Source organism: Dermacentor variabilis, chromosome 5, assembly GCF_050947875.1.
Source record: "Dermacentor variabilis isolate Ectoservices chromosome 5, ASM5094787v1, whole genome shotgun sequence".
Lineage (NCBI taxonomy): Eukaryota > Metazoa > Arthropoda > Arachnida > Ixodida > Ixodidae > Dermacentor > Dermacentor variabilis.
In genome coordinates, this window is record NC_134572.1 from 23,879,586 (window position 1) to 23,892,904 (window position 13,319).

General features: G+C 45.4%; 1 long non-coding RNA gene across 1 annotated transcript; it reads left to right on the forward strand.

The window, feature by feature from the left end:
- Window positions 1-288: 288 nt before the first annotated feature.
- On the forward strand, window positions 289-12,514 carry LOC142582354 (uncharacterized). Its single transcript, XR_012828420.1, has 4 exons — window positions 289-475; window positions 551-751; window positions 8,701-8,907; window positions 8,993-12,514. It is a non-coding gene; the product is annotated as an uncharacterized LOC142582354 (long non-coding RNA).
- Window positions 12,515-13,319: the final 805 nt, after the last annotated feature.

Here is a 13,319-nt window from a genome sequence, read left to right on the forward strand (position 1 = left end):
GTCCTGTACTCCTGTTTTCGATTGCGGTCCACAAGGGTAGCCAGAGCACTCCTGCACATCGACTCTGCGGTCTACGCTCCAAAAGATTACTTTGTGCACGAGCATCACCTGTTGCATGAACCACTGCTATCATTTCTACGCTCTCCCGCCGATGGCGTCCTGCTGCCAGAAGACTTTTCTCCTCGCCCTGCACTACTACTGGTAAGTGTCGTGTACACACGAATTCTATTACGGGTGTGTCCTCCAGTGGTTAACAAATAAGCACTGTGTCGTTCCAGGTCCCGTACTCTTGTTTTCGATTGCGGTCCACAAGGGTACCCAGAGCGCTCCTGCACATCGACTCTCCGGTCTACGCTCCAAAAGATTACTTCGGGCACGAGCATCACCTGTTGCATGAGCCACTGCTATCATTTCTACGTTCTCCCGTCGATGGCGTCCTGCTGCCAGCTTTTCTTCTCGTCCTGCACTACTACTGGTAAGGGTAGTGTACACACGAATTGTATTACGGGTGGGTTCCAGTGGTTGACAATTAAGTACTGTGTCGTTACAGGTCCTGTACTCCTGTTTTCGATTGCGGTCCACAAGGGTACCCAGAGCGCTCCTGCACATTGACTCTCCGGTCTACGCTCTAAATGATTACTTCGGGCACGAACATCACCTTTTGCATGAGCAACTGCTATCACGTCTACGTTCCCTCGCCGATGGCGGCCTCCTGCGAGAAGATTGTTCTTCTCGCCCTGCACTACTACTGGTAAGTGTCGTGTACACACGAATTGTGTTACGGGTGTGTTCTCCAGTGGTTAACAAATTAGCAGCAGGTTCTTTTCGCAAGCTTTGAAAGATAATGTTCTGAAGTCTGCTAAGAAGCAGACTCAACGCGACAGTCTTAGCTTTTCAGGGTGTCGCATCCCCGGTCAACATAAATGATCACCTATGCCCTGCAAATAGAGTTAACAGCTGCTTTGAAGGCAAAGTGGGAAAAGAACTGCAAGTACATTTGGGTGGTTAGTGGCAGGATTTTGATGCGGAAGGCGGGTAATTCACGTGTGCTACACGATGATCTCGCCAAAGTTGCTGAGGGTTCATTTATCTGTAAATTACATGTAATTTTCTGTTACTCGTAATGGCAAATTCTTTTACAGAGGTTGAAAACATATGGCTTAAACAGGGTGATTTTTCAGTATTACATTGCAATATTCGCAGCATTAAGAATTTTGATAATATAATTGTGTACTTGTCTCAGCATTCATTAAATTGTTTTAACTATAACCGAAACTTGGCTTAGAGAAGGTGAATCGGTTCATCTACCTGGCTGTCATGCTATCGCAACCTAGAAAGTGGTACACGAGGAGGGGGCGTGCCGCTGTTTGTCTAAGAATTGTGTTCATTCCAGTCGCCTCGGCAATAGTTAATTTTGCAGTTTATCGGTAGAAACACTTTTAATTGCTCTTCATAATGGCTTCATGGTTGGTGTTGTGTACCGCCCATCATCTTCCAGTGTAACTGACTTCATTACTGTCATGGAAAATGATTCCCATTGTGGCCTCTACACCACCTGTTGCCTGCGGCCACATTAAGATAGACCTATCTGGAGCTACTTGTTGCGATTATGTTTTTACTACAATAACTTAATATGAAAAACGTTATTTCATCACTTACACGCATAACAGACCGATCGGAGTCTACTATTGGCTACGTGTTGTGCAATGCTGACTTCAATGTTTCGGCGAGTGTATACGATGTTGCTATTGCGGACCACAATCCTGCTTATCTCTTTTCCTCTCAAAAATAGATTTGCTCTTGTATTATAACTGCCATCAAACAAGCAACACGTGTAGACTATCATTGCGTGCGAAGATTACTTCAGGCTACGAATTTTGAAACCCTTTATGACGATTACGAGTATGTCGAGTGTGAAAACATTGTTCTATGTATTGCGGACGCCATCGAGCGGTCTACGCGCAACTGTTCGCGTCGAAATTATGAGCATGCCATGTGCCCTTGGCGAATACAAATATACTCGAATTTTTGAAGATTAGAATTTTATTACGGTAAATGGAGAAACAGGAGCAATGAGTACTACCGTCAAAATTTTAGGTTGTACAGATATTAATCAGAAGGAATGATGAGAAAATCAAAAAGTTATAATATATTAACCTATTTCAAAGAAATGAAGGCAACACGAAAAAGATCTGGCAAATCGTTAGATGTCACTAACATAGGTAACAGAGAACGCATCATACCTGCCAATCCAACGCGTCACGTAGCTAACGACTTTAACAATTACTTTATTAACATTGGTTTCAGCTTCGCGAGCAAGTTCCCTACTCGTAAAGCCAATTTAAATGACCCTGTACTGTAACCAATAATTTTCGTCTACGCCACGTAAGTGAGAATACCATTAGACAGGTTATCAACAAGTTGCCGGGGAATAATGCGGCTGGCGATGACGCCATACATCCGAGAAGTCTAAAGGCAAACATTGGTGTTTTGTGCAATCCGTTATGCCACATATTTAACCAAGCACTTTGTTCTAAGACTTATTCTAATATAAGTCTGCTAAAGTAATACCAATATACAAATATGGTGACCGGAACCTCCCCGGCAGCTACAGACCGATACCTGTCCTCAGTTGTATCAACACATTTGAAAAATTGTGTCGCAATTAAAGCACTTTCTGTCTAATCATGGCGTTCTTTGTCCCCAGCAGCATGCTTTTGTTGCCAACAGGTCCACTTTTACTGCTGGTTCTATGCTTTCGCAATATATTCCGCGCTACATGAAAACATCTTAGTAGTAGTGTTTTAGACGTGAGGAAAGCATTTGATAGTTATTCATTCCACTTTACTAGAAAGAATGCATTGCTATGGAATGGCAGATAACTCACTTGATTTCTGCTCGTTATCTATCTGGGCGCAAGCAAAACATTGTAATTGATCACAATAATTCATCTTACACTGGTATTAACTGCGAGGTACTACAGGGATCAGTTTGATGCCGTGGAATGTTATCTCTTTATATAAATGATGTGCCACAAGCCCTGCAGAGGTCAAAAGCATTGATGTACGCTGACGACACTGCTTTGATTTTTACAGGACGCTTCCTTCCAGCTCTCTAAAACGACGTGATGACCGATTTGTTAAAGGGGTTGGGACACCAAATTTTGAGGCTATAAAAAGTATGTTGCAGGCTGCTTCCGTATGCAAAGACACCCACAACGAGGTATTGAACGCTGCAAAAATTTCAAAATTTTAATTCAGCTCCAAAAGGTCATTAAAAGCTCCTTGTTGTCGAGACCCATCGCTAGCGCGGCAGTCATACGTCACAGCGGAGGAACGAAAATATTGACGTCATAGCACACTAGCACAAAAATGTGACGTATGATGAGTAGCGATGAAATGCCGATTGCGGAGCCTGCTGAGCCGAGCGACCGAGCATAGCCTCCACTATGACCGAGCTGCAGGCATATAGAAATTCTTTCTTATTGCAAAGAAGGGATAAGGAGTGCAGGCACGGACACAGCAGGAGAGAAGTGGACAACACGAACGCGAACGCCGCATGGCGGCCCGCGAACGGCAAACTGCGTGCGGCGAGTTGCGGTGCCGGTAATGTGGACGGGCCTTTACACGTTGAGTGTAACGCTAGCCGGCCGACTCCGAAAGGGACCTGGATATGCGGCGTTCGTGTTGTCCACTTCTCTCCTCTTGTGTACGTGTCTGAACGCAATTGCCCCTTAATTTGCATTATGAATCCTAACCAACCAGTTCAGCTTCCTGTCATTCAAAAAATCCTTTCTCTATGCTACAGGCTTCTAGAACACTGTAACCGAGCTACCCCTGGCTAACCGAGACATGCACAGCGCTGTCGCGGAGAGCAGTTGATGTAGCATCTGCCAGTTGCATATTTGGGCAGCTCGGAGCGGTCTCTCGTTCGCTTGGCGTTTCTCAATGTCAAGGCCCGTCCACGTTACCGGCATGGAAACACGCCGCACGCCGTTCGCAGGCCCCCGTGCGACGGTGGTTTTGCTCGCGAACGGCGAAATTTCCTTGTCGTAGAGAGGACGTGCCCGGGACCCATTTGTGCAGCAGCTGTGCGGCGAAGCGGCCAATCAGCGACCGAGGAGTGGTCACTCTGGCACCGACGGCAGCCTCACCGCCTCTGATCGTTCGGTGCCGCCGATATCGTCGCTAGGCCTTTTCCGGTTCACTTCAAAGCTAAAGCTTACGGCGCTTCGGAATGAATCACCGACTCTCACAAGCCGCAATATTTTCTTACCGTTGCTGTCGCTCTTCGCAATAACTATAATAATCGCGACATGCACTTCGAATCGCCAGTTGTTTACATCTGCTGGCAGAGCACGCGTATGCGCGAGCAGACGACGCAGCGTAGTTTTACGTCACTGTTTTTGTGACCCACGTGACCAAGCCATGTTGCGTTTCCTCTCCTATGACGTCATAGCATCACCCGGAGCCATGAAACCGAAATCGCTCGGTGTAATAATGCTATTACTAAATTATTTATCAGGTATATATGAATCCCGCGTTGTGTATCGTGCTTCCTGAAGCAGTACGCAACGCTTGAATTGAAGAACGCATGAACGAAAATTTTCATGTCTCCACCCCGACGACATTACAATCTGGGCTGCAAAGGGCAGTGACGGCCAAATGGAAACTGCCCTACAAGACGTCATTGACGTCGTAGAAAATTATCTTGAAGGCACGGGACTCCGCTGTTCCCCTGAAAAGTCGGAGCTTCTCCTATACCGCCCCACACTCCGTGGACGCCCCCCACGGGGCTCCACGACTAAACGCCAATACGAGGAAATAGAGCTCAACCTGAAGGATGGTAGACCTATACCCGTGGTCCCTTGCATCCGCGTTCTTGGTATGACCATAGAACCCAACGGAGCTAACTCTACGGCTATCTCAAAGATCCTTCGACAGACCGCCAATACATCCAGACTCCTGAAACGAGTGACCAACCGGCGAGGGGGTATGAAGGAAGAAAGCCTCATCCGCCTTGTCCAATCTTTTATCGTCTGTCACATTACTTATGTTGCACCCTTTCTCAACTGGTACAAAGCTGAAAAGACTAAACTGGACATCATCATTAGAGGAGCCCATAAGCAGGCCTTAGGACTACCCAACCACACCAGCACGGAACTTCTACTACAATTAGGTATCCACAACACGCTGGACGAGTTAATCGAGGCTCAACGTCGATCTCAACTAGAGCGGCTTACTCTCACGGAAACGGGCCGCAGCATTCTAAACAAGCTTAAGAGGAAGCTTTAGGTCGGGCCCAACTCCGACGCGGCCTATTCAAATACATGCAAAAACGCAAAAATGTTTTTCTGAGATAACCCATGGACCGATTTTAATGAAATTTGTTGCATTTGAGAGAAAAAGTTCAATTCTAGTGACTGTTGGAAGCGGAATTTTGATTTAGGGCTTGAATATTATTAAAATGATTTTCAAAAATTCAGGCGTTCAAAAAAAATAGAAGCACGAAGTTTACAAACTAATAGCGCTACATCAAAAAGAGATATGGCGTTTCTGTAAACGGTATCCATTAGACCATTCAAAGCGGACAAATTTGATATGCCAGTTTACATCTTACGTGAATTTCTTACGTTGTTTACGAGGGTTCTGCAAAAGTTGTAATTACACATTACCCCATTTTTTGAGGTTCATGTGTAACATATCAATTTTGTCCGCTTTAGATATGCTATCAGGCACAATTCACAGAATTGCGATATCATTTTTTCTTGCTGAGTTACGGAGTTGTAAACTTGATAGTTTCGTTTTCTGAAAATTTGCGATTTTTGCCAAGTTTTTATAAAAAATTGACGACATAAATCTAAAATTCGGAACCAACAGTCACTAGATTTTAAGTTTTTCTTTTAAATGCAGCAAACCCTGTCAAATTTGGTGCAGTGGTTGCCGAGAAATACGAATTCTCCTTTTACATGTATTTAGATAGGAGCACCCGAGCTAAAGCTTCCTCTTAATATCACCTACCACCGTCAACATTGAGACAAACACCCAATACCACGCGACATTCAGCAATGGATACACGCCGACCCTATTCCGAAAAACATGCACCCAGACTACAACAAAGAACGCAGGAAGGCACGAGCTACTTCCCTCATCAAAGCTTACGCCAACACCGCGGGCGTCACCTTCGTCGACGTAGCTGAGTACCAAGATGGACGGCGCTTTGCGGCGGTTACCACAGTAGGCGGCTTGCTCCGACATGCTGCCAGCATCATTACCAAAAATGCCGAGACGGCCGAGGAAGTGGCCATCGCCCTGGCCACTCTTGACCCAGCCTGTCACACCATACTGAGTGATTCTCGCGCAGCTGTGAACAACTACATCAAAGGTCGTATTTCTCATCAATCACTCCGTATCTTACGACAAGCCCCGCATTCGCCTGAAAATCAAATCACCCTCGTCTGGATCCCAGCACACGCCGGCGTTGTCCACCCGCACCTCACCAACCTCAACGAGGTTACACACTCCGTAGCACGAGGACTAGTCAACCGTGCCGGAGACGGTGCAGGTGCACCCGCAGGACGCGACCGCCTTACAAGATACAACGACCTTGTAAAGTCGTTTTACCTCGCAAGAAGAACCTTCCCCACCCCTCACCGCAAGTTAAACAGGGCACAGGCAACCACCCTTCGCCTGTTACAGACGAATACATACCCCTCCCTCACACGCTATCACACTATATACCCCGACATCTACCCGAGCCAGACGTGCAAGGTCTGTAAAACTGAATCGGCAACACTCCCCCACATGCTATGGGAGTGCAAAGATCAATACCAATACCTTAATCCCGTGACCCTCTCGTCGAGATGGCACGCCGCCCTGCGCAGCTCCCATCTCGACGACAAACTCTGGGCGACCCAGCAGGCCTACGAAGCGGCGAAGAGGCAAGACCTCGACGTCTCATCGTGGGAGGCCTAGGCCCAGCCGACTGAACTGCTGGTCGTCATTAAAGTTTACTCTCTCTCTCTCCACCCCTTTAAACATCTTGTTCTGGTTTTCCAAGAATCACTTGACTATCAACTGTGCAAAAACAATACGTTGTATTTCACTCTCGCAGGAAAGATAGATACTGCAGTTCTTAACCTATCATTAAACAATATTCTTATTCAACAAGTTGCTTCCATCAATTACTTGGCGGTAATTTTTGATGAGAACTTACGCTGGCATGAGCAAGTACAGCATGTATACGCAAAGGTCGCCCATGGCTCCTTTACTCTAATATAAGCTCGCCAATATTTTCCACAAGCTGTACTTCGTACACTGTATTTTTTATTACGTGACGGTCACGTAAGTCACTACCTGAATTCATGGGGTGTCATGTACACTAGTCATCTAAAACCTCTAGAACGACTCCAAAAGCGAATAATGAATCATAAGCCACGATCAAGCTATACGTAACATTTTTCAATCGCAACACGTTCTTTCAATTCCGATGTTGCGGCACTACAAGATTGTTTCTTCAATCAATAATATAATGAAGAGAAACTCGCCTTATCCTGTTGATTTTTTCCCGTTCCTGTACCCAATACGCGTCATGCTTCAAACGGTAACTTTAACCTGCCCAAATGTCGTAACCATTATGGTGAAAGGTTAATAGAATTTCGTGGAACTAATATTTGCAACAAGATTCCCCTTGAAATAACTGCACGTAATTTCGGCCTAGCATGTAATTCATTTTTTGTCTGTGCAAGGCCTGTGAACTTGCGTGTCTGTTGGGACACGGTTGGGACATTATGCTCACTATATGTTTGTACGTATTATAGGCGTACTTATACACGCGTATAAGGGTGTTTCAGCGAACACTTTCAAAAATCTTTAAAAGTTGCCTGTGGCAGATATAACAATTCTAGTTCATGAGCTGGTCTACTCGAAGCAGCGGGCAATGCTTGCACGAATAATTGAGATGCTAAATTGACTAATTAATAAAAATTACGTAACTAATTACATTATGGCCCATATTGAAATTTAGAAATTATAGCCGTGGAGTTCGCACGGGGGATCCACGTGCAACGAATTTTGAAGATGACGCCAGTTTCGAGATATAAATTCCCGAACTTTACGGCGAAATGCATTGGCAATCCAGTTAATTTAACAAAACGCCGTTTCATGCACTGAATCACACATCTAGAACGCCAATGAATTTCTCCGCAAAGTTCGGGAGTTTATATACCGAAACTGATGTCGTCCTAAGAATTCGTTCCAAGTGGATCCGCCTTGCGAAGTGCACTTCGAGAATTTGCAAATTGTAATATGGGTCATAAGATATTTAGCTAAAAAGTTAATGAGTGAATTCTTGTTATTTAGTCAATTTCGCATTTCAGTTTTTTCAGCCAGTAGTGTCCGCCGCTTCAAGTAGGCTGGCTCATAAACTAGAATTGAGCTATCTGCCACAGTCAACATGCAAAATATTTTAAGTGTTCACTGAAACACCCTATACATATGAAGGTATGTGTTATTTTTTAGATTTCTTGCGTGCTTTTTTTCTCCTCTACCTCACCTGTGCATATGTTGTTGTACATTGCCCTGGACCGGCCACTAGCCAATTTAGGCTATCGGTCCAAATAATATTTGTACGTATATTTTCTGATGTTCTTCAAGATATAGTTTCATTGATTGACTGAAAGTAAGCACTGTACCGTTCCAGGTTCTGCACTCCTGCTTTCGGTTGCGGTACACAAGGGTACCCAGCGTGCTCCTGCACATCGACTCGCCGGTCTACGCTCCAAAAGAGATTACTTTGGGCGCGAGCATCACGTCTTGCGTGGGCCACTGCTATCATTTCTGCGTTCTCCCGCCGATGGCGACCCGCTGGCAGACTGGACTTAGCCTGGTACCATTGCACTTAATTCTGGTAAATATCACATAAACACCACACACCACTGTACTGCGACAGCGTGTTTTCGAATGGCCAACAAACAGGCCTTCTGTCGTTTCAGGTTCCCGGTGTCTGTTATCCCTTGTGGCGCAAGTGAAATGTTCCAGCACGCTCATTTACAAGAACACTCCTGGCCTTGCCTCAAGAGCGACTTTCTTCAGCCTGATCGTATTCCCGCACGCTGTTGGGAGCACGCTTCCTCATCGATGTGAAAGCGTCATACGCCTCTGTCTTGGCGGTCTCCTGCACTGTGTTGGCAACGTGTTCCTGTTCTGAAGAACTGCGTATCGTCGCCGCAGCGCAACCGTCCATTGGATGTGCTCCTACGTTTCTTCGCTGTTTCCTGTTTACGCAGGCATATTGAATAGTTTAGTATAGTAACCTTTTCTGTGAAAGATTGGTACGTTGCTCAGCGAATGGATGGCGCTTGTGGGAATTGGGTTTATACGAAGCAGAATGGTAAAAAGGTCTGGTTACGTGCACATCACTGTCTCTAGTAAGGGTTGTCAATGTCTTCATAAGCTGATCTGTAAGTTTTTGGTGGCGAGAGTAACGGCGTTCATTCATTGTGCGCTTTAGTATAGTACGTTGATATTGCTATAAGCTTTGTGTGTGTGCGCGCGAGTGTGTGTGTGCGCGTGAGTGTTTACCCTTTCGTGCGCGTTTTGGTTTCCCATTTCGGATGTGTCGCCGACATTGTGCTCCTTTTGTTTGGTCGAGAAAGTATGGCATTAGCTCCGCTGCCACCCGGCGTACTTCAATTGTTTTAATATTTAGGTAGCATTTCCAGCGTCAGAGTTGATGCTTCAGTTTTGCCGGTTCATTCCCGTTCAAAGGCGCCTGGCTCGATATTTTAACATCGCCTATGAACGTCCGCTTTTGTATTCGTTCAACCACTCGTTTCTTTCGCTTTGGTCCTTTGGTTGAGCTCAGTGCTCGTTTCAGAATTCAGCGGATTCGTTCAGGCGTCTTTCTCGTATCAGAAACGAGGACTCCATACATTCTTGATTCTTCCACGTCACCATCGGCGACTCATAAACGCCACTACAAAGCACACAGTCATTGAATGGGAAAGGGGAAGGTGATTACTCTCGCCAACAAGAATTTTTTGATTTGCTCATGATTATAATGACGTACATTTCTAAGACTGGCTGGTGGTAACTATCACTGTGCTTGCTGTTTCTAGTTTTTTGGTGTGCCAAAATGTTTAAATGCTTTTATTGATCTACATGGTCCAACTTTTGTATTGCCTTTCGTTTGTTCATTCGTCAGTGCTACTAATAGTCGCCGCTTGTTCACCAAATATACTGTGCCGCAATGGCGCCGTGGTTTGGCAGGGATTTATTTGTGCATAACTATACGTGCTGCGTTAGGTCAGAACAGTGAACCTTCGTGACGCCCTTGACGCGTCTATGACGTCGTTGTCTGCTGACGGTGGTTGAGATTACGCACAGATTTCTGTAATTTCGTGCTTGATGTATACCGCTTGAGCTATTGTCAAACGGCTGCTTGAATGTCTATATTCCTCTTATGCCATGTCATGTGTAAACTCTCGTCTCTTCAGAGGATGCCGCTGTGATAGCTGTTTGGTATAGCACATTGCCGCTAGGCCCTTGTGTTTTAAGGGCTCTGGCGAAGCAGTAGTGTACCAGGGAATTTTACCATCTCGCATATTTTCTATATTGCATCATTATTTCACGATGGATTTTAATGCTCATAGAGCATGTCATTTGTGATCAACACAATCTTATTAGATAGATTTTAAGCACTCTAGTGCGACTATTTTTAAGGCCCTTCTACAGCCACGTCACATCAACTTCATATAACTCGTAGTACACTACGAAATCATCACCACGGACCCGGCGCTCTTTGGCCATACCTGGCCCTTGCGCCAATAAACACCACACATTCATTCATTGATGTGTAAACACGTCTAGACACGAGACGAGCACGTGCAAAGGAATCTACAAAAGAAAATGTCCGTGTTATTTGTTGTGTTGAAGCCACTCGGTTGCCAGAGTTTCTCTCGTAATTTGCTGTACGGCTCTGTTAGGGTCTTTCCACAGCTCTTCGAATGCAGTTGAATGTATTTGCTTTCAATATTGTCTGAATTTGCTTTTGCTTCCGATGTTGTCCTAATATCGATATAAGGACGCATACTTAAGCTTTACCAATTACCTTCAATTTCTGCTTGTATAAAACTTCCCCGCCATATTGCTCTAAAACTGAATAAAAAGTAGGCACTATCCTAGGTAAATGGTTACCGGTACCGCATTACTCTGCCTTTTTTTCGCTGACTTCATTCATTGTGATGGAAAAGTTTAGGAGCCACGCATGCGTGATGCTGCTCAAAAAGTCAAAGGCGCTTTCTAGACACCCAAAGTGGACACAGCACTACGAAGCCTTTCTATAGAAACTTTTATTTTCATCTTCTATTACGACAGTCCCGCAAATATGCCACGCAGTACTCGCAGACAGTGCGGAGATTTGCACTTGTTGATGTATGTGATCTTGCGGGCTTTATACAGCGAATCTGTATACCACTACCGTCCAAGGAAACTTTTGTGTCGTTGTAAGCAAAAAACTCTCCATACGTGGGCTGATTCTGGAGATAGTGCAATGCCGGGCTCACCCGCGGCAGAGGTGATGCAGGCGTTAAGCACTCCCCATACATCGGCCGATCCCGAAGGTAGTGCAATACCGGCCCGACCCGCGACGGAGGTCAAGCAGCCGTTAAGCACTCGCCATACGTGGGCTGATACCGAAGATAGTGCAATGCCGGGCCTACTCGGCGGCGGAGGTGAACCAGGCTTTAAGCCCTCCCCATACGTGGGCTGATTCCGAAGATAGTGCAATAACAGCACGACCGCCGCGGAGGTGAAGCAGGCGTTAAGCACTCCCCATACGTGAGCCAATCCTGAAGATAGTGCAATGGCGGGCCGATCCGCGGCGGAGGTGTATTTCGCCATTAAGGGGCCCGCATACACAGTTTCACTAGTCATCCTTCACAGAATGGAAGGGCACTGAGTTTTTTTTTTTTGCAACCTCTACATGGACGCAGAGCATGAACCAGACCCACACACACAACTCTAGTTCACAGTAAGACAGCGATGCACGAATAGCTGCGTTTTAGGAGGCCTGTGTATATAGGCCTCCTAAATCGTATTGTACAAACGGGTGTTTTTGTCCCTTCTGTGTGCTTCGCACCCAACTGGCCAAGTTCAAATATTTACATCTTCTCTCGTTTATTGAAAAGAAATAGAGGAAGTCTTCTGTTCCGTGTCCATGCGTCCATGCGAAGTTGCTGTGCAGCGCTTACTCATTTCATATAGCTTCAAAGTGTTAAACCTTCCATTCATTCAAATAAACCGTAAAAATTCAGCAGATAGTTGGGTCTTGGATTATGCTGTGGTTCTCGCTTTTATTGTGTTGCACGAAACCCGTGTGGCGTGTAATGCATTTTTAACTCACCGTATATTGAAGTTGAGAAATTCTGTGGGCTACGTAAATCCGTATATGTACTTGATATGCATTTGTATACGAATGTGTTAATGTGTACGCTCCTACTATGTATGTTAACAAATGCAACGTATGCTGCTGTCAGCAGCATGGGGAATCAAGTCAAGACACGCGGCATTGAGTCTCTTTCAGTTTTGTTTAGTTCACAATCGTGTTTTGGGCTTATTGTACTGAACATGTATTGCAATAAACTACATCTTGTAAATCTTCTGTCAAAATAAAAAAACTCTTATTCCTCTTCACCTTCTCACTAACTCCATGTTGAGCAAAGGCTGTCGTGTCGGCAAGCCACAAGGATACAACCCCTGTTTGCGACTGATCGCACAACTGCATTGGAGCTTCACGGACGGGTTAGTAGGGCATAAACTGCGAGCCCTTCTTTCTGTAGTAATTCATCGCGTCAGCACATGTCCAGATTGGTTAATTATGGAAAAACAGGTAAGCCTATAGCGCATTAAAATGTAGGCAAAGCCGCATCCAGTCGTACGTCTGTAATGCGCTTGTTCGACGCAAACGTGAACCCCAAAGTCTGTGCATGTTTTGACGCGATGAATTAATGGATATGTGCTGGTTAATAATCTCAGAAAAAGAAGCTAAGCCCAAAGCCGAATAAAACGTTGGATAAGCCAAATCCAATCGTCACAATCGTCATTAACTTGATTTAGGTCCACTGCAGGACGAAGACCTCTTCCTGTGGTCTCCAATTGCTCCGGCCGTGCGCAATAGATCATTCCACCTTGAGCCTGAAAAGTTCCTGTTTTCATCACCCCACCTAGATTTCTGCTATCCTCGACTGCGTTACTCTAATCATGGCACCCATTCCGTAACTCTAATGGTTTACCGCTTATCTACTATACGCGTTACATGAT